The sequence below is a fragment of the Gouania willdenowi genome, unplaced genomic scaffold, assembly GCF_900634775.1.
Source record: "Gouania willdenowi unplaced genomic scaffold, fGouWil2.1 scaffold_322_arrow_ctg1, whole genome shotgun sequence".
Classification (NCBI taxonomy): Eukaryota; Metazoa; Chordata; class Actinopteri; order Blenniiformes; family Gobiesocidae; genus Gouania; species Gouania willdenowi.
In genome coordinates, this window is record NW_021145083.1 from 121,011 (window position 1) to 142,924 (window position 21,914).

General features: G+C 39.7%; 1 long non-coding RNA gene and 3 other non-coding genes across 4 annotated transcripts; all 4 read left to right on the forward strand.

Moving 5' to 3' along the window:
* Window positions 1-10,912: 10,912 nt before the first annotated feature.
* LOC114459520 (uncharacterized) lies at window positions 10,913-12,443 on the forward strand. Its single transcript, XR_003673383.1, has 4 exons — window positions 10,913-10,966; window positions 11,872-11,936; window positions 12,080-12,171; window positions 12,307-12,443. It is a non-coding gene; the product is annotated as an uncharacterized LOC114459520 (long non-coding RNA).
* Window positions 12,444-15,518: 3,075 nt separating this feature from the next.
* trnal-cag (transfer RNA leucine (anticodon CAG)) lies at window positions 15,519-15,601 on the forward strand. The gene has a single exon. It is a non-coding gene; the product is annotated as a tRNA-Leu (tRNA).
* Window positions 15,602-15,969: 368 nt separating this feature from the next.
* On the forward strand, window positions 15,970-16,056 carry trnay-gua (transfer RNA tyrosine (anticodon GUA)). The gene is given in 2 exon segments: window positions 15,970-16,006; window positions 16,021-16,056. It is a non-coding gene; the product is annotated as a tRNA-Tyr (tRNA).
* A 1,668-nt stretch (window positions 16,057-17,724) lies between these two features.
* Window positions 17,725-17,807, forward strand: trnal-cag (transfer RNA leucine (anticodon CAG)). The gene has a single exon. It is a non-coding gene; the product is annotated as a tRNA-Leu (tRNA).
* The last annotated feature ends 4,107 nt before the right edge of the window (window positions 17,808-21,914 follow it).

A 21,914-nucleotide genomic window follows, 5' to 3' on the forward strand; every position in this document is an offset into this window, starting at 1 on the left:
GGTTGGGTTGACCTCTTCATTTTGGCGATTTTTATTTCTTGCTGGAAGCTCATTGACTCCATGTTCTTTCCTTGTTGTTTTGTTCTCCGATGGTACATGTTGTCCTCTGTCTTTATCAGAACTGATAGCAGTGTGACTGGTGAAGTAAAACAAGTTGGATGTGAAGAGTTTTACTCCAGCCTTGTTTAGACACAGTCCATCTGCTCTAAAAAGATGACGACGTTCCCAAAAAATAGGAAAATTTTCTATAAAATTTAGTGAAAGGGCAGCACAAGCCGAAGACAGAAATTTATTCAAAGAGTAAATCCTTGAGAATTTCAGATCTCCTTTGCGGACTGGAGGTATCGGGCCACTGATGAACACTTTAGGCTGTATACAGCTCACAGTTTTTAGCAGATGGGTGGAATCCTGCTTTAACACCTCAGACTCCTCCTTGGCTAAATCATTTAACCCAAAATGAATCACAACATTTTTCAAATGTGGGTAATCTGCAACGATATGCAAGATTTTGTCAGCCAGGTCTGATACTGTGTCATTAGGTAAGCAGATCACTTTCACGTTGCTGCTAAACATCTTCTGAGCATCTTTAACAGAAACGTCTCCCACTATCAGTGTGTGAGGTTGTTGCTTTGGCCTACCATATCGCTTTTGTTTTCCTGAAGCACTTTCAGTCTTCGCAGTTCCAGAAGATTGTGTGTTGACCTCATTAGAGCCAGATCCTAGGTCATTCAGCAGTGGGGCGAATCGATTACCCAGTTCTACATGAAACTGGGTTTGTGACTTGGTGATACTCCTGCCTTTAGCAGATGTCCACTTTTGTGCCTGGGCAGACAAGGGAGTTGATGTTGAGGCTGCAGTCTGCGAAGCCAGTGCAGGCCAGTCCGTCTCATTATTGATATCAGGGCGCTTTTACAAAAGGTCAAAACAAATGAACAAATATGGAAACATTTTTACAATTACAATGTGCCTTTGTAAATCTGTCTCAACATTAGTAAAAGTGTTTTGCTATTTGCATTTAAAAAAAATAAATAAATAAATAAATTATATAGTAAATTTGTTTTCAGAATTGTAAATTTGTTGTGGCATTTGTAAAAGTGTTGCAATAATTTGTAAATATGTTGTGGTATTTGTAAATGTATTTTGCACTTCTCAGCCACCGTAGTTATGAGACAATTTGTGCATTTCTGTTGTCCTTTTGTGTATTTTTCCTATAAAATTTGTGATTTCTGGAGTTATTGTGTATTTGTGTTGGTTTTTGTAATGATGTGTATTTATGTTGTTGGTGATGTAATGTATTGTAAATTGCACATCTTATATGTGACAAGATAAAAAGCAATGCACACATAGTTTAGATTAAAACACTGAGTTGATGAGTTTAAATACTTAAATACCACTTGAATGTTAAAAGACAGTTAAAAGTGTTAAAAGAGTGTTAAATAGACATGATTTACTTCACTCTTTATTGTTACAATTCTGACTGAGTGATGTTTATCTGTGATCCACTGAGTGTTCTGAGTTAGACTATCTGGGATGGATTGGTTTTGTCTCCGCCCCCACACGTGCTGTTTTCCTCATTCTACTAACGCTCCTGATGGAGGAAACAGACCTGAATCACATTTGTGATCATTTCTCCTCTTTTCAGGTATGTTTATAGTCAGAAACACAGCTTATATGTCAGAAATAAGTGACTAACAAATGAAGAGTTTCATGACGTTGTAGTTTTGATATTTGAGTTTGATAAGAGTTCAGTTTTATGAACAGTAGTAAGTTAGCAGACTGTGCCATGTGTAGCGTGTTCAGTTGTTAGCTTCTGTTTCATATGAGCATGTGTTTAAAATATGTCTCCAGGGACTAAAATTAGCTTTTGATAATGTTTGTTGTTGCCAGGATTCATTTTTAAAAGTCACAAGATGCACCAGCTCAGATATTTTCATGCTGCATTTTATTTGAACTAGATTTATATTTGAGAAAGTGAAAGTATAGAATACAGTTGTTTAAGAGTGTTGTGTGTGGTGTAATGATTTGAAAAACAATAATTAAAACATTTTAAAAGTAACATTTTAATCAGTGTTTTTATTCATCTAAATGAGACATTTCAGGGGATCCAATTTGAATTCCAGGCGACCCCACATTGGGTCACGACCCCAAGGTTGAAAAACTGCACTACATTATTCTGTTTTTGAAGTTTGCAGGAGTAGGGGGTACATAGCTTCAAGTTAAATGTCTGAAGGGGTACAGGACTGTGAAAAGTTAGGGAACCACTGCCATAGAACATCAATAATTCTACTGCTTGTGTTTCCAGCTGCTGGGAGTGAGGACAGATGTTTTAGAGGAAGAGATGGACTTCTGGTGTCTGATGAGGAGGATAGCACAGCTGATGGAGAAGCTGGGTGGATAGATTGGTCTCCATCCTTCAGAAGTCTGGATCTTTCTGCTCTGTGTTCAACGTTACAGAAGAAACTGGAAAATGAGCCCAAATATCAAGCAACCCACCACAAAAGGCTGCATTATGGACCACCCCCCAAAAGACCTGCTCCATCTTTTTATGACCCTGAAGCAGCCAAGAGGCACAAGAGTTCAAGTTTTAGTGTGTGACCCAGACAAGGGAACACAGTGTAAAGTTTGTTTTTTTATTTTAAATAAAGCTCTATTTTCATTATGTTCCTCCTATCTCTCTTATTCTCAATAAACTGTTATTGTGATGTGTAGTTCTCACTAAATAATATTAGCAATAATAATAATTACTATCATAATTAATTACAGCCATTTACAGTGGGGGGTTGAAGATTGAAGCCTCTACTTTCAGCAGAAAAAAGAATTTGTTTCTGTCTCGTTTCATTCTTTTGTAATCAGCTGTTGAATAGAGCAAGTTTGACACAAATCTAAAGTTTCAGTTTCAGACCAAAAAGCTGAGAAAAAGCCTTTTTCTAAAAAGTGACTTGTAAGCTTTTTATTTTTTTTAACTCTAACATCTGGACATTGTTTCCTTATATGTAAAAACTAACACTGAGACAGGGCTTTTGATGAGAAAATTCATTTTATTTTGCTATAGAGGTCAGAGTTGAATGGATTTCTTACCGTATTTCGGCGTTCCTCCAAGTCTCTCCCATCAGTCTGCACACACACAACTTCCTCTTCCTCACGGACATGCAGAGTGTCACTGCTTTTTAATCATTTTATCTCACCATCGCCACACTCCAATAATCCACTAAAGTTCTACACATGCTCTTGTTGGCTGCACTGGTGGAAACATCAGACATTTTCTGTCTTGTAAACTCCTTTCCTCTCCATCTGAGCTCTGCATTCAAAGGTGCTGCTACCACCGACATGTCACCTATTATTTTGATATCTGGTTCACAGTTAAGGCCCATCCTCCCCCCGTCGATCACACAGACGTTACTTCCTCTTCCTCTCGACACGTAGCGGTTACCGTTTAGCTCAGTTAGTTGATGGTTTTATCTCAGGTCCACATATTCTGTGTTAGTATGTGGTGCTGTGAGCTGCTGATACTTCACAATATCACATGTTCCTGCTTCTTCCTCCTTAGCTAATGGTAGCATCAGAGGCTAATCTCACATCTTCTCTAAACTATCAGACTATTCCATTAACTGGTCAAAATCATCAATCCTTCCATTAACAAAAAATCATGAAACCTGGCAAACCAAAACCCACAATACCCCTCCCCCACATATATAATTAAATATCTAGGCTTAAATATATCACCAAACCTAAATGAATGAATTAAACTGAACCTGGATCCACTGTTGGATAAAGTCACAGAAGATCTGCAGAGATGGAACAATCTCCCTATCTTACTGCTTGGCAGAATAGCCTCAGTTAAAATGAAAATCTTACCTAAAATAAACTATCTGTTCTCTATGATCCACTGAAACCACCAACACAATGGTTCAAAAGATTAGATTCTGCAATTACAAAATTCTATGCTAGGAATAAAAAACCCAAAATAAGCCTTTCAACCCTTCAAAAAAATGAAAACGAGGGAGGGTTGGAAGCCCCTAATTTCATACATTATTACTTCGCAAACCAAATATTATAATTAACAGAATGGCTAAAACCAAAAGAATACCACAACACCTGGCTAGAAATAGAACAGCTAGACTGCAAACATATTAAACTCTCTGATCTCCCTTTTATCTCTACGACCCTCAAACGTCATAACTGCTTTAAAAACCCACTGATTGCCTCCACCCTGACTGCGTGGTGGAAAGCCCTGGACATTACAAATGTTCAATTAAAAACTAGCGTGCTGTCTCCAATCTGGCACAACCCCAACTTTAGACCTTTAGGCCTCTGCTGGCGGCACTCGTGTGCGGTGCCTGGCTGGGGGTGCTTAGGGAGAGCCAGGGTTGCCTCCCTGTGGAGGGTGCTGTATGGTGGTGCCGTGCAGGCCTGTGCTGGCCCTGGTGTGGGCACTGGCCTCTCTCCTGCTCGGCCGTCCCCTGCTTTAGCGGGGCCCGCTATGTGGACGGGCCGGGCTCATACCAGACAGGCCTCCTACATGGACACTTCACTCACTCCCAGGTGGTCTGGCTCACCCACTTGGTGCACCACACACATTTACCCAACCTTTGGGGGGCTGGATGGTGAGGCCAGGGTTGGAGGGGGCCACCTCCTGTGCTACTAAGTAGTGGCGCAGGGGCGGCACTCCCACCTCTGGCTGCCCTACTAATCCCTCCAATTTTATTTACACCTCAACACACCACCCCCTGGAGGGTGGGACCACCACTTCCACCCTCCGGAGCTATTGCACCACATACACATATTTATTTATTTATTTATTTATTTATTTATTTATTTATTTATTTATTTATTTATTTATTTATTCAGTTCATTTCCGACATGGTTGCATTCACAGAAATTCATTTGACATTCAGAGCAAAATCACATCATTGTTTTTTTTTTTTTTTTTGCATGCCGGAAAGGGCGACGGAAAAAAGCATTATGCTTATCCAGATCCGTCCCCTAATTTGAACACAGATAATTTTACATCCAACCTCGTTTCTTTTTTTTGTCCTTTTTTATGTGATGTGTTCTCGTCTGCAGTCATTGTTCCTGTTGTTACTCCTCTTCACTGTCCTTTTTCTCCGTATCTTTGGCGCTCAATGACCAGTTAATGAGTTCCATGTCGTCGCTGTAGAGTTTAATGAAGAGTTGACTTGAGATCTGTATGTGTGTAGAAATGTACTCCTCGTTTTCTCCTTAAATCGTTTCAGATTAATGGACTGTTGTGTCTCTGCGTCAAGGCTGTTCCAGAGGTTCATGGCTCTATACACAAAACTATGTTTGCCAACGTTTGATATGACCCTGTTTGGTCTAAACACATTATTATGTCTGAATTCATAGGAATTTTGATTGTATGTGAAACGTTTTTGTATTCGATGTGGTAGTATTTTTGATGAAGCCCTAAATGTGTGTATTTGTGTGTTGTAGTGTATTATTTCTTGCAGTTTTAGGTATTTTGACTTCTCAAATAATTCGTTTGTGTGTGTGTTGTGTGGTACTTTATGTAAAATTCTTATAGCTTTTTTTTGTTGTTTAAATAGTGGTTCAAGATACGTTTTGTAGTTATTACTCCATATTTCGGAGCAGTAATTTAAGTGCGATGCTATGAGTGAAGAATAGATTGTTTTAAGTGATTTGGTGTGTAGGATTTGTTGAAGCTTCCATAGGATGTAACTGCTTTTGGCAACTTTGTTTTTAACTATTTGTATATGTTTTTTCCAGGTCAGCTTGTCGTCCAGCCACACTCCTAGTACCCTATATACACATAGGTTGGATGGGGAGCACCGCTCCCCTCCATCCACCCTTTTTTAATAGCACTTCATACATTCACTAAACACACACATTCACTCATCGGATAGGGAAGTGCCTCTCCATTGGGGAATGGAGATAATAATAACAGGGGGGTGGGTAGTTTCACACAATTGGGCCTGTCGGGTAGGGGGCCTGGCCCCTCTGTTGACAGCTGGGCCGCCGTGTAGAGTACAAATACATCAGGAGGGTGCGGTCAGGTGTGGTGGGGCGGTGGGTTTCTGGGGGGCATGGGGGGGGGTTTGCTGGGGGCTGCTGCTCCGCACCAATTGTGTGCCGTTGCCCTGTGGCTTGCGCTGTCTGGTGGGGGCGGGGCCTGGGCTGCTGTTCTTGCGCCAGCTGGGGCTGTGCGGTCCTGCTGGGCTGTGGCTGGTTCGTGGGCTGGGGTTTTCTGGGGCAGGTGGTGTGGACGGTGCGAGCCGCGCCCTAGCATGCCCACTTGGGCTGCGGCCTGTGACGCCGGGCTCCGCGCTGCGGTTGGGCCCTCTGGTGACGTACGGCATGCTGCCGCGAGATGAATCAATGGATGAACCAAAGCACTTGACATCTCTCTCCATGAGGATAGAAGGATGGAGAGCTCTCGCGGCTCCGCCTTGGGTGTTACGAACAATATTGAAGGGTTACAGGCTGCAGTTTAGTTCCGCTCCTCCCTGTTTTGCCGGCGTGAATCACTCTCGGGTCCATGGAGAGTCAGCCGGTGTGATACAGGAAGAGATCACATCCCTGCTGCGCAGGGCATTATCAAGTTATCATGAACCTACGATGCTTCAGACTCTACAATCCCTGTCATCCTTGATCTCGTCCACAACAACAGAACAACTGCAACTCTTCACCAGAAATGGCCGTAGCTTCACAGACACATCAAAGTTATGTGGGAACTGGTCTGCTCAGTATTTTGGTAGTTTAGACGTGTTTCGTACATTTTGGACGCTTCAACATGTTGTTTAGCTCAGGACCAGGAGGGGTGCTGAGGTGCACCAAATGAACGGTCCCCTGAAACATTTCCCTTTGCCTCACGATGACAGTGTTTCATTCATAATATGTAACTTTCTGCATTTAACAGTGGATTCTATTTTTATTTAACGATTCTGTCTTTTTGTCTGTGATTCCATTAATGCAGATATTATAGGACCCTAATTAGCCAATCATGAGCTCATTACAAGTTGTTCATTAATCCTGTAAGAACAAAGTCAAACTGTTTCCACTGAAGACCTTCATTTACAAATCAATGGGAACTTAAATTTTTCAGCCCCAAAATCTAAATATTTTCCTCCACATCATGTGATCTCTGAACAAAATGATCACTGCGCAAAAAGAGCAAGAATCGAGAATATCCGGTTTTTGATTCTGTCGAGAATACAGACATTTCCGATGCATATCCGGAGTTTTTTGATATGCCCCATATCTGGTCAAATATTCAATTCAGTTCAACTTTCGTCTCAAAGTGCTTAACAATATAAAATGCACAGTAAGAAAACCCAACAAGATCCACATGAACAAGCATTTAGCGACGGTGGGAAGAAAAAACTCCACATTTTTTTTAACAGGAAGAAATCTCCAGCAGAACCAGGTTCAGAGGTGGTAGTCATCTGCCTCGACTGGTTGGGGTTAGTGAACAGAAAGACTATCAGAACAGGATAGAGGGCAGAACATCTGAGTGTCCCAGACTAGTTGAACCATGAACCATCGACCAGGAACTGCCAGCTCTAGCATCAAGGCACCATTAATCAGGAACTACTAGCTTCAGCCGCAAGACACAGACTGCAGGATAAACATGATACACTACGATATACTCGTATCGATGCCATGCTCTGAAATGCTACCACTACAGATGAGGTTTCGTCTTGTACTGGGCACACGTAGGCATCTCAGTGATCACTACAGAGGGGACCATGTCTGCTTTAAATGATATCAATTATACGATGTATGCTTTAGTAAATTAGTAGATTTTGAATGTAACGGTCTGAGGTGTTGTCCATTTACGTGTAATGGTCGGTGATTATGACCAAAACAACGAGACCATGTCCGTTTTAGGTTATTGCTATTATACGATATACGCTTTAGCAAATAAGTAGGTTTTGAGTTTATTTTTAAAGGTGGAGAGAGTAGCAGCCTCCTGTACTAAGATTGGGAGCTGGTTCCAAAGGGGAGGAGCCTGGTAACTGAATGCTCTGTCTCCTGTTCTACTTCTAGACACTAGAAACTTCAAGAAGACCAGCAGACTGAGGGCCGTATTCACTAAGATCTGAACTAAAGGGTGGTAAAACAGTTGCTTCTCTAAATCCTTTGATGACGCAGTTTCCCCACCTACTGTGAGGAATTCACTAAGATTGCAGCAATAATTAACGTGCATGCAGTGGTGCAGACCGCCCCATTTAAATGAGCATTTTGCTCATTTAATGTGGACGTCAGTGCGCTGCACAGACATTTCAGGAAGTTAAATTGGAGGCAGATGGACTTCTCTGTCTGCTGCACAAACATATAATAATGTAGAAAACATAATAAACAAATAAACATAAAAAAATATAACAAAATGTAACAAATGCGTGTATTTGTTTTTCAGCAGCACTCTGGGCCAAGACATTCCTGATTTTAGAGATAATACGGAGGTGGAAGAAGGCTGTCTTTGTGATTTGTTTAATATGAGAATTAAAAGATTAGTCAGTATCAAAGACAACGCCTAAGTTTTTTACTGTGGTGCTGGGTGACAGAGTAATGCCATCCAGAGACACTATTTACTCTGATAATTTATCTCTGAGGTGTTTTGGACAAAATAAAATCACTTTGGTTTTATCCTGGTTAAGGAGAAAATTACGGCTCATCCAGGATGTGATGTCTATGAAATCTATGCTTTGACCTACAGTGGTGTGAAAAAGTGTTTCCCCTCTAAACCTTATCAGAATCAGAATTGTTTTAATTGCCAAGTACAGTTAATTCCAAATTATGTGGCTGGTTTATTCCGTTTTTAATTCCAAATTAGATAATTCCTCTTTCTTGTAAACACTTAACTTGGTTAAAGCCGCTTTATTTTAATCTGTATTGTTTTGCGCATGCGCGACTTGCGAAGATGACGCGCTGGTGACGACATAATCCAAGATAGCGACGGCCCGGACTCCAGCCTAGACTATTTGATAAGAGCCTTAAAAGACATGGATATAATGAAAAGAGTGGATGGACAAAGACATAAGCATGCAGACTTTCACACGGACATACACGGACTTATTAAACACACACGAACCTCGGTAAACGTAACAGGCTTCATCGGACGGCTGGCACTAGGACCCCCCGGAGTAAATGCGTCCCAGTGCTGCATTCTCAGGCTGTAATATCACCAGTTTATCATTTTACCTGTTATTAGAGCTACTGTCTTTACCAGGGAGCAAATATTTATTCGTGGTGATTGTTTTCAGAGTTTTACTGGGATTTTTACCAGTGATTAGTTCATATCTCCCTTACGCTCCGTGGTCCAAACTGAAACCGTGTGTTATTGTTGAGCTGATGCTTCAAAACTAAATCAAAATAAAGGTGAAACCAATTCTCGTGTGTGGTCTTCTGTTTCATAGACGACAATAAAATGTTTGTTGTATGTTTTTCCTGATAAACCCCTGTCCCCCTGTCCAGTCAGAGCCTTCCCAACCCCCAGCCCTAAAGTGGAATTATCTAAAGACGAATAAACCTGTTTTCCATGTAAACCTCGTTCGGGAATTACCACTTTAATTCCGAATGATTTAAATCGGAGTAAATAATTCCGAATGCAAAAACATCATGTAATCGTTGCCATTCGGCAAAATCAAAGATAAAGACACACATAAATTAAGTTAGTTAAAGATTAAATTTACTGCTGATTTAAAGCAACACAAATTATGTTAAAGATCTATTAATTGATTTATTATTATTTATTATTTGGGGGTCTATTGTGCCTGCTTTATTTGATTTATTTGGTATCTGTATGTGAGTTGTTTAATGTGTATTAAGTTTAGTATTTAAATTAGAATTATTTGTTAAAAATTTAGATTTTGTGTATTTTTCTTCCAAACTGTCTTTTTAGTTTCAATCTGCCTCAGTTATATCTGATTAGTCTCATTGCTTACGTACATGGTTGTGCTAAAGTCAATCTTTGACTGTCCATGAGAAGCTGTGTTGTTCTTTAGATTATCTTGGAGCCCATTCCATTCTTTGATGCCTGTAAAGGAACATTCTAAAAGCTAAACACAACTGTTTTATGAAGCTGAAGCCACTTTAAGTTTTGACCTTTGATTCTGAATAATATTCAGGTTGTTTTGTGTTATTTATTTCAGAATTCCTTGTAACATTTTCAGTTTCTGCTGGTCTCAGGTAAATAAACTGATATTGAAAGAATAGAATACTTAGTGTTTCAGTCAGATTGGTATTTGTAATGATTAATACTGAGCAGAGTTTAGTACTGTTAATGTAAATGATTATAAACTGTAGGGTTAGATACAATAACATTTCATTTATCAGAGGCTTTTATCCAAAGCAATGTTAATACAGTAGGAGTAGGAGGGATTCAAACCTCTGATTATAAGTCAGCTTCATTAACCACTGTTCCTCCACTACAGAGTTGATCAACAGTGGATTCTTTTCTGATACAGCGCTGATATGAAGCTGTACAGACACAGATGATCCAAAAAATAATGCATTCTTTAATTCTAAGTAACTTAAAAGTTACTTTTTCATGTAACTCATTAGTTTTTGGGGTAAGTAATCAAAATAGTAACTGAGTTCATTTGTGAATGAAGTAACTAGTAACAGTAACTAGTTATGTTTTTTCAGTAACTAGAACAACACTGGTTGTGACAGAAGTGTGACTGAGTTCAGAAAAATTATTGTACCAACGTTTTTATTTAGATTTTTTACTTGTTCTTGCAGCTAAAATTCACCAGAATGCAGGAATTTGCATGTCTTTTGTTAAAACATTTCTGGGGGGAGGACCCCCATGACCTTTCCCCTCAATTCTAGGAGAGGCTTTAACATGTAAATGAAAGTGCTGTGAGCTATACACATGTAAATCAGGGTAACAGGGGAACTTCTACTGCAGGAGCTTCAGTACAAAGCACATCTTCATCACAGCTGTGGAGTTCAGCTCAGACGTGACCGATTAAGATCAAGGAGGGTAAGTGTTATTATATTAGATTTGTTTTTGGTCAGTGTGACTATTTTTCATGTGTATTAGTGTTTTTTTTTCAATGCTAACAAGCATTGGTCTAATCTGAAGTCACATGTTCAAAACATGGTCTGCAAATCTCTCAGTCCATGTGGACTAAACTGTGACTCATTTTTCATTGTTTTCACACAAAACACATTCACTGACCACAGTCAACAACATTCATCAACTCTTTTCTCACTCACTAGTTTTTATTATTAATAATGATGAGTTATTATAATTAGTTCACCACCTGCAAAACACGAAACGTTTACAGCACATTTTTAAAATGCTAACACACTTTGTTCAAAACACATCAGCTAAACGAAATATAATGATTACAGTATTTTGTGTTTTATATAACTGTACCCTATAGATTATTTTTTTGTTTACAGTAATTTTTATATTTTTTTGTGCAAAGATCTTATTTTGTATTAAAATACTGATTTACCTGACAATGTAATGCTCTTTGTTGTTAGTATTTAGTAGTTCAGTGTGCTCAGAGTGACTAGATGAGATTATTTGTTAGTGTTGTGGTTGAATGAGCTTCATTTGAGACGTGTATGAAGTGTTTTGTTGGTGAGAAACACTTTTGGAGATGAGAGTAACTGTTGAGCTGAGATGACTGATGGATATGCAGGCTGTGTTTAGAGTTTTGAACATGTGACTTCAGTTTCAACCAATACTTGTTAGCAATCCGAAAAAAAAAAAACTCTAATAGAGTGGAAGGGTCCCAACCCACAGGTTGAGAACCACTTGTGTATTGCATGTCCAAGAATCCATGTACTATGGCTAGATCGTATGTCCAAGCATGTATTTATGTCTCTCCTCTACATTGCACACATTTGATCACCACTGTATTTATATCCATACAGGGCTTGGTCCGTCATACATATAGAAGCCTCACAGAGCTGCAATGGAAGGTCTAGCCAGAGGACAAGTATGTTTTTGGTCTTTTTCCCTCTGAATTGGCACATTTTGTGAAAATTACAAAACACAGTTAGTTAGATTTTTTTTGGTTTTTTTTTGTAACATGTTTTGCTGAATGATGAGTATCTTCTACCTTCACCACCACCACCACAGATTCTGTTCTGATCACAATGAAAAAGTGACCATGGCTGTGATGGGGGCCATTTAAGATGCTGAGCCACACTGGGGCACAAGCCAAGTTAGAAGTAAGTCTGATCACATTAATCTGGGGACCTAATTTAATGTATTTGAGTGATCATTAGCCTTTTCAGATGCCTTAAAATAATACATTTAGTATGAATTCATGACATAGTATTTGTGTTGTCATTTTCATTCACTAGGAGCTGCAACATGGCTTTAGAATCCTACGAGGCCAGTGAGGAGCAGGACCTGAATGGGACCAAGGAGGATGTAAAGAGTAGGAAGACTCTTACCACCAGGAGAGATCCAGTGTTATTGCCGTGCTCCATACTGCTGCATTTATTGATCATGGTATTTATCAATCACCTGTAAACAAAGTGTATACAGGCTATTTCTAAAGTGACTCTTTAAGACATTTTAATTGCCTGCGACAAGCTGTTGAGCTAAGGTTAATGCATCAATAAACCAATTGGAACAACAATTAATAACAGCAATGGATTTGTTTCTGTTATCATTTATTGTCATAATTTAAGGACCCATAATTGTTTTGTTACATTGTGTTAGCCAAGAAATGTATGGGATTAAATATTTAAAGTGGGTCTTGTGTTCATGTTAGGACAGCTGAAATAAAAATGGTCAGGATACTGACCTCTCTTCCCATTTGTCACACAGCTTTTCAAGGAATGGGTCAAAGTGGGACAGAGGATCCTCTCTCCAGAAGAAAAAAACTGTTTACAAATCTGCCTCTACCAAAGCAACACAGCTGTCAGAGATGAAGGAAACCTGCTAGAAAGCACTGGGCAATAACAGAAAAAAAAGTGTTGAGCCAAGATCCACTCACTTATGCACAGACTCTGGACACTTTTCAAAAAGGCTCCGCCCTAATTCAGATAAAACATCTATCTATCTGCATGTGAGTGAGGTGGAAGAAGACTCAGATAGAGATGTTTGAAATTTTGTTTGTGTGATATATGTGTGTGTGTTTCTTTTCCTACCTCGTTCTAATTTTATTGTGATAGAATAAAATGTTATGTGCACTAAGTGATTTTTGTTTTTAATATTTATCTTGATAGTCTCTATCTTCAAAGTAGATCTGCCATTTTTGATGGGACAATTGGTACAGAGGGGAAAAAGGTTTAAGTGGACCTAGTATAGAGTTAGGGACACTGCATTTAACTGTCGGTGAGTCACCCTATGGGCCATGAATTGTATACTGAAATATGCATACTGCTGAAATAATTTGTTGGACTTCAAATATGGTCGAGGAGAGTATCGGTGCAGTATTCGGAATCAAAATACTAGTGGTGTTCGGACTTCAGATATGACCGGGGAGAGCATCGGTGCAGTATTCGGAATCAAAATACTAGTGGTGTTCGGAATTCAGATATGACCGGGGAGAGTATCCGGGAAGAATTGAACTCCGGGATACGGCAAGTATAAAAGTGTTCCCATATCCGGAGTTTGACATGCTCTGAACATGACATCTACTTCAACTGCTGTTCGGAGAGTATCCCAGGTGGATATCACCGTATTTGACTCATATCTTGGAATATTCTGGGTTCGATTCTTGGGCTTTTTGCGCAGTGGCAGTTCCAAAAAAAAGGGAAGAATATTGCTTAGGCTTGTCCCAGTTGCACTAACTGCATAACTCTGATAAAAGAATCTGACTTTATGTTGTATAATTTGAAAGAAGAGAAAACAATAAATTTCACTAAAGCCAGCCAGCCAAGCCACAGTGGGCAAGCCGAGGCAGCTGAGACAACGACCAGACAGCAGCACCTTCGATAGCTCAGATGGGAGAGCGGAGGACTGTAGAGTGGGTTGCTGTGATCCTTCACAAGTTTATCTTATCAACCGTAATATTTCAACTATCTTGCCTTCGGGTGCCAATCCTGCAGGCCAGCAACCTCTTCATAGACCATCCTCAAGGGAAATGTTCTGTATCCTCAACACACTCAGTGCTGTTGACAAGAAAACGCATTATTTGCGTTTTTATCACGGAGATTACTAGAATACACCCTAGCAGAGGTCCCTAATCAATATCCATACATTTTCAGGCCCACTTATTCCTGTTTGTCAGTGTCGCAGCGGTCACCGGAGCTCTCATTGGGCGCTGGGCGGGGGTACACCCTGGACAGGGCGCTCGTCCCTTCATCAATATCTAAGCTGTAATGTGTTGCAGTTACCAACTGGTGCCCTGAAGGTGGCAGCAGTGCACCTTTAGATGGGAGATCAGTCACTGACGCTACCATTAGCTAAGGAGGGAGAAGCAGGGAGGAGGGAGATTATGGCGCTATGAAGTGATATTGTGAAGTATCCAGCAGCTCACAGCACCACATACTAACACAGAACATGTGTGGACTTGAGTGGATTATTGATAATGTTGTGATTGTGAGATAAAACCATCAACCTACCAGACTAAACGGGTCATCTGAGCATGTCGGCAAGAAGAGGAAGTTACGTCTGTGCAACTGACAGGGAGGGATACAAAATACAGTAAGTAAAACATTAAACTGTGAGCCAGATAGCAAAATAATAATAATTTTGCCATTAAAATCCTTTTCTCAGTGTTGTTGTTATTTATTTGTTTTTTTGTTTTTTTTTTTAAGGAAACCAATGTTCAGATGTAATAGTTTTCAATCAAGCACAAAAAATTGGTTCAAAGTCGCTGGCAGATTTTTTTTAGGAAAAGCCGTTTCTCTTAACTTTTTGCTCTGAAACTGGCAATTTGTGTAAAACTTGTTCTATTCAAGGGCTGATTTCGGGAGAACGAAACAAGCCAAAAACAAACAAACAAAATTCTGATGAAAGTAGAGGCCTCAATCTTTCAGAGTCTGCTCTCAGATTTCAGATAGTCATAGTACAAAATATCCTGTGGCTCTTTAAATATCTCTCAAAATGCTCCAAAACGGCTGGCACTCAGGGGGGTCGAAGCTCTGAAAATGGCTGGCACTGAATGGGTTAAACAGTCAATAAATCTGCAAACCACTTTTTTCTGCTGAATACAGGTGTATTTGGGGTATGAAGTAGTGTTGTTGATTGGTCATAGTCCAATTCTCAACATTTTAGTCAAAGTATTTCAATTTGGTACATTTGTAATAATGTAAGAGTGACTGCCCTCAATGGGACAAATCTTGGCTATTACAATTTTGCTCTTGGCTTTAAACAAGATTCTGTGACTTTTCGGGACAATCTTGCATCACAAACAAGCACTGTTAGCCACAGGAGCCAAAGGTGCTCTAACAAAAAACTAACACCTGTGGCCACTGCAATATGTGGTGAGTAGGTTGAATTGAGAGGATTATGGAAAGAGTGGGAAAATGAGTATTGAGTAGCTTGTTAGCATAGCTTAGATTGTTCTTTGAAGATTTTGTCATAGACGGGGGGTGTTGATGGTGTACAATTGCGCTTTGTCAGAATGGCCGAGCGGTCAAAGGCGCTGCGTCCAGGTCGCAGTCTCCGCAGGAGGCGTGGGTTCAAATCCCACTTCTGACAGCAATACAAGGCATTTATGCAGTCCTGATTTTTTTTTTTTTTCGTATAAATTGTAGATAAAACGTTCATACAAGTTTTGCATGTGGCAAGGACAATAAGCATATATTATGTTTTGCAGTTCCAAAAAAAAGGGAAGAGTATTGCTTAGGCTTGTCCCAGTTGCACTAACTGCATAACTCTGATAAAAGAATCTGACTTCATGTTGTATAATTTGAAAGAAGAGAAAACAATAAATTTCACTAAAGCCAGCCAGCCAAGCCACAGTGGGCAAGCCGAGGCAGCTGAGACATGACCATACAGCAGGTTCTTCCAATCCGCCCAGCCAGCAAGCCAGGTAATTAGCTAGCTAACTAGCCCATACAGCAGAACCTTCGATAGCTCAGATGGGAGAGCGGAGGACTGTAGAGTGGGTTGCTGGGATCCTTAGGTCACTGGTTCAACTCCGGTTCGAAGGAATAATGTTTTCACAAGTTTATCTTATCAGCCATAATATTTCAACTATATTGCCTTCGGGTGCCCATCCTGCAGGCCAGCAACCTCTTGATAGACGATTCTCAAGGAAAATGTCCTGTATCCTCAACACACTCAGTGCCGTTTATGAGATAATTTGTAATTTCAAATCCAAACGCTCAGTGCCAATGACAAGAAAACTCGTTATTTGCATTTTATCACGGAGATTATTAGAATACACCCTAGCAGAGGTCCCTGATCAATATCCATCCATCCATCCATTTTGAGGCCCACTTATTCCTGTTTGTCAGTGTCGCAGGGGTCACCGGTGCCAATCTCCGGCTCTCATTGAGCGCTGGGCGGGGGTACACCCTGGACAGGGCGCTAGTCCCTTCATCAATATCTAAGCTGTAATGTGTTGCAGTTACCAACTGGTGCTCTGAAGGTGGCAGCAGTGCACCTTTAGATGGGAGATCAGCCACTGATGCTACCATTAGCTAAGGAGGGAGAAGCAGGGAGGAGGGAGATTATTGCGCTATGAAGTGATATTGTGAAGTATTCAGCAGCTCACAGCACCACATACTAACACAGAACATGTGTGGAATTGAGTGGATTATTGATAATGTTGTGATTGTGAGATGAAAACCATCAACCTACCAGACTAAACGGGTCATCCGAGCATGTCATCCGAGCATGTCGGGAGGAAGAGGAAGTTACGTCTTCCTCAGGGAGGGATACAAAATACAGTAAGTAAAACATTAAACTGTGAGCCAGAAAGCAAAATAATAATAATTTTGCCATTAAAAGCCTTTTCTCAGTGTTGTTGTTATTTATTTGTTTTTGGTTTTTTTTTGTTTGTTTTTTTATTGAAACCAATGTTCAGATGTAATAGTTTTCAATAAAGCACAAAAAATTGGTTCAAAGTCGCTGGCAGATTTTTTTTAGGAAAAGCCGTTTCTCTTAACTTTTTGCTCTGAAACTGGCAATTTGTGTAAAACTTGTTCTAGTCAAGGGCTGATTTCGGGTGAACGAAACAAGCCAAAAACAAACAAACAAAATTCTGATGAAAGTAGAGGCCTCAATCTTTCAGAGTCTGGTCTCAGATTTCAGATAGTCATAGTACAAAATATCCTGTGGCTCTTTAAATATCTCTCAAAATGCTCCAAAACGGCTGGCACTCAGGGGGGTCGAAGCTTTGAAAATGGCTGGCACTGAATGGGTTAAAGAGTCAATAAATCTGCAAACCACTTTTTTCTGCTGAATACAGGTGTATTTTGGGTATGAAGTAGTGTTGTTGATTGGTCATAGTCCAATTCTCAACATTTTAGTCAAAGTATTTCAATTTGGTACATTTGTAATAATGTAAGAGTGACTGCCCTCAATGGGACAAATCTTGGCTATTACAATTTTGCTCTTGGCTTTAAACAAGATTCTGTGACGTTTCGGGACAATCTTGCATCACAAACAAGCACTGTTAGCCACAGGAGCCAAAGGTGCTCTAACAAAAAACTAACACCTGTGGCCTCTGCAATATGTGGTGAGTAGCTTGAATTGAGAGGATTATGGAAAGAGTGGGAAAATGAGTATTGAGTAGCTTATTAGCATAGCTTACATTGTTCTTTGAAGATTTTGTCATATAGACTGGGGGTGTTGATAGTGTATGATGGTGCTTTGTCAGAATGACCAAGCGGTCAAAGGCGCTGCATTCAGATTGCAGTCTCCTCAGGAGGCGTGGGTTCAAATCCCACTTCTGACAGCAATACGAGGCATTTATGCAGTCCTGATTTTTTTTTTTCGTATAAATTGTAGATAAAAACGCTCATACAAGTTTTGCATGTGGCAAGGACAATAAGCATATATTCTGTTTTGCAGCGCTCTACTACTGTGTTCTGCTAACGCTAATCAAACTTGTTGTCATTGGTATTTTAGCCTTGAAAACACTTGTTTTAATTTTTTACCGTACAGTTAAACGAGGCAGTGTAATCTCCTTTAAACTTCCTTTTGTCCTTAGCTTAGCTTAGCTTAAATTTAGCACCTATGGCTTCTCTCTCCTCCCCTCCGCTCTCCTGCCCGGTGTGTCAGATGTTTAGTTACTCCTTGTCCTCCTTTAGGGACAGTGGTAGTTGCATAAAGTGTAGCGTACTGTTAGATATGGAGGCGAGGATCAACAATCTGGAGAAGTGGTTCAGCACCCCTGATACCAAAACCGAAGCTAGCAAGCAGGACCTAGCCGGTGCGGCCCGTGCTAGCTCTAGCTTAGCTTCCCCCCCGGCCAGCAATGACTGGGTTTCTGTCCGTCGTAAGCATAGTCGAAGGTCAAAAAGCCGCTCGGGACACCACCATGTTCACGTCTCAAACAGGTTCTCCCCCCTCCGTGAGGACAACACACTCACCGGGGAACAAACTCTGATAATTGGCGACTCCATAGTGAGAAACGTGAAGCTAGCGAAGTCAGCGGGCATCGTGAGGTGCATCCCAGGGGCCAGAGCGGGCGACATAGAATCAAATCTAAAGTTGCTGGCAAAGAGTAATCATAAGTTTGATAGGATAGTCCTCCATGTCGGCACTAATGACTCCCGACGTCGTCAGTGCTTCTTCACAAAGGTGATGACACATGATAAAAAAAACGCGTGTGTTGTTGTAATGAAGGGAAACTGATCACTGTCCGTTATCAAAGCAGGCTGACTTGATAAGTGATAAAACCATTCATGTTGTGGGTTAAAACTACTAATAAATGGTTAATAATATGATGAACTGTATTAACACATCTATAGTAACAGGTTATGTACCACAGACCTTTAAAACCACTGTAATCAAACCTCTCCATAAAAATGACTTGTCCAATTATAGACCATTATCTAATCTCCCTTTAGTTTCCAAAATTTTTGAAAAAGTCATCACAGGTCAACTATGTGATCACCTACTTAGGAACAATTTATACAGAGCTTTCAGTCTGGCTTTAGAGCCAATCACAGCACAGAGACTGTCTTAGTAAAAGTAACCAATGATCTTCTCTTAACCTCAGACAGAAGGTTGATCTCAGTTCTGGTTCTCTTAGATCATATCTGTCAAGTTTTGGATTTGAAAATAAGGGAAATTTTACAAGAAATCAAAAATACCCACTTGTCAACTACTTACTAATACAATGATGTGATTAGAATCTGGTAGGTCGACCTTTATTAACATTTAAATGTTTTGAACATTCCTACTAGGGCTGGTGATATGGACCAACACTCATATCTCAATATATTTTATCTAAATGATGATATATGATATAAATCTAGATAATTTTATCAAATAAAGTCTGACCAGAAAGAAAATTCTGGGTTAAATTTGCTGATGCAAAATGTTACACAGGCTCATTTATTAACAAACACCTGATCAATATGTGACACTTATTAATCATCTAACTGAGCTTTATATGTTGTTCTGAGAAATAAAAGCAGCGACTCTTAAAACTAGTATTTTGATACATAATAAGCTGTAATATATACATATATATATATATATATATATATATATATATATACATATTGTTACAACCGTTTACGCTGTGACACAAAGGTGGGAGGCGACAACGTCTTAAAGGTGTACAAAGCAAGATTTAATGCCAACAAAACCAGGCTTAAACATAAAGAACGACAACCAAGGCTAACAAATGCTCAAAATATACTTAAAGGTGCATAATAAATGATGATGCTGCTGAGGAGAGAGCCAGCAGCCACACCCATGGACGGGATCCTTCCAACTGTCAAAAAGCCAGTGGTGCGGACAGAAATAGTGAAGCCCAACAGGCGGGGCCAAAACACAGCCAATCAGCACCTGCAACGAGGAGAAACAAGAAGGAGCGGCTGCCAGAACAAGCAGACTCCCCACAGTACAGGACAGGGCCGTAACAATATATATATATATATATATATTGATATATGAAATATTATAGTTTTCCATATTGCCAAAATAGAAAACTTGATACATCTTGAATCTCAATTTTTCCAGCCCTAATTCCTAAATTATAAAACAGCCAAAATAAAAACATAAATGTGTATATGAAGCACATGTGTTTATTTAATATACTTACAGTTTATATACAAGTCAGCACATTGCATATTTATTATTAATTTCACATTGCTTGTCTTTAAGTCAGACATTAACATTTTCTTTTCATTAGATATTTTCTTATAATTTCTCATACTCACTCATGTGGTTCTCTGGTATTCACTAATGACTTATTATAGACATTTATTACAGACTTTATATTCTTTAACACTTTTTTAAAACAGTGTATATTTGTTGAGCTTGTGATTGGCTGATTTTTCATGGTGATTTACGTGGTTCCTTCCGCTGTGGTAGATGCTAAAAGTTACTAGTCTAACAGAACGTGTAACTGTGTCCCATCCTGCTGTTCTTTAGGAAGTTAAACTCTGTCACATTTTACAATGTATTTACACCAGTTCTTAGTTTTTTTTGCTGGAACGTCTTCATTCATTCATCTCTGTTCTGAGTTGTTTCTGGGTTTGTTGCTGCTGTCGGCACTAATCTCACGAGAGCTGCCGCCCAGGCTAATTCAGGTGGCAGTTCTCGTGGCATCTTTTAATTTTTATTACATTAAAATACGGGATATTTACGGAAAAATAATGATACATGAAGATGGCTGGAAAGAGGGGTAAAATATGAGAGTTTCTAGGCCAAAACGGGATACTTGACAGGTATGTCTTAGATCTCAGTGCAGCCTTCGATACAGTGGATCATCATCTACTGCTGCAGAGACTGGAAAGTGTTTTTGGGATTAAAGAAACAGCGCTGGGTTGGTTTAAATCCTACCTGTCAGACTGTCACGGCAAATTTCCAGTTGACCTCCTTTGGAGACATGATTTGTGCCCTGGTTGAATGATGAAGTCCAGTCAAAGCATGATGATTTTATAAAGAAAGGATTTATTATAAACTAAATAAAAAAGCTTCCATCCTGTAAGAACGAAAGGCAACTAACTGGGAAAGTTCCACAGCTTCAACTTTATACTGATAGAGAAAAGTCTCACCCTGATGAAAGAAAAGGAGGGAGTCAGATGTTCCCAACAGTGGAGACGTTGGAGCAGTGATATCTGTCTGTCTGATAATGTGTGTGCGTCAGTTGGTGTGTGTGTGTCTGTATGTGTGTGTGGTGTGAGTGTGTGTGAGTATGTGTGTGTGTGTGTATCTGCATGTGATTCCACATGTGAGTTTGAGTTTGGCCTTGATTAGATGGAGCTCATCTGTGTGTGTGTGTGAAAAAATGTGAGTTTTTGGTCTGAGGCCTTCAGCAGAGACTGTGTGTTGCTGTGATTACACTGTCTGTACTGTGGATAATCTAATCTAACATGACTCAGCAAAGGAGCAACGTCTCTGTTCAAAAGCACAACAATATAATGCAGTCATTGTGTATTTACACATGACAAATTGTTCACATCAACACACATTTGCCATAACATTTTCCACTTTTGGTCGCCATCAACGACCAAATCAATAAACAAAATGATTATATTCCAGTAGAATAACCTTGGATCCACCTTTGCTGTCTGTCAGGGTAAACCATTAGCATCGTTATTGTCATACATTTGATTGTTCGACTCAACTTCACTTTAATTCTGTCTAACCTTAAAAGGGCCAATAATCTTGCTTAACTCTGGTTCAGACACAGAATAGGAGACACTTTTGCCACCAATTTAGCTTCAAAATGATATATATATCCTTTGAATATACAGCCAGCGTCCTGTATATTGAAAAAAAAAAAAACCACAATAACAACAACGAAGACATAGACAAGCGTACACAACAACGAGTTTACACAGACAACAACAAAAACATGGACACTGAAAATGAACAGTAA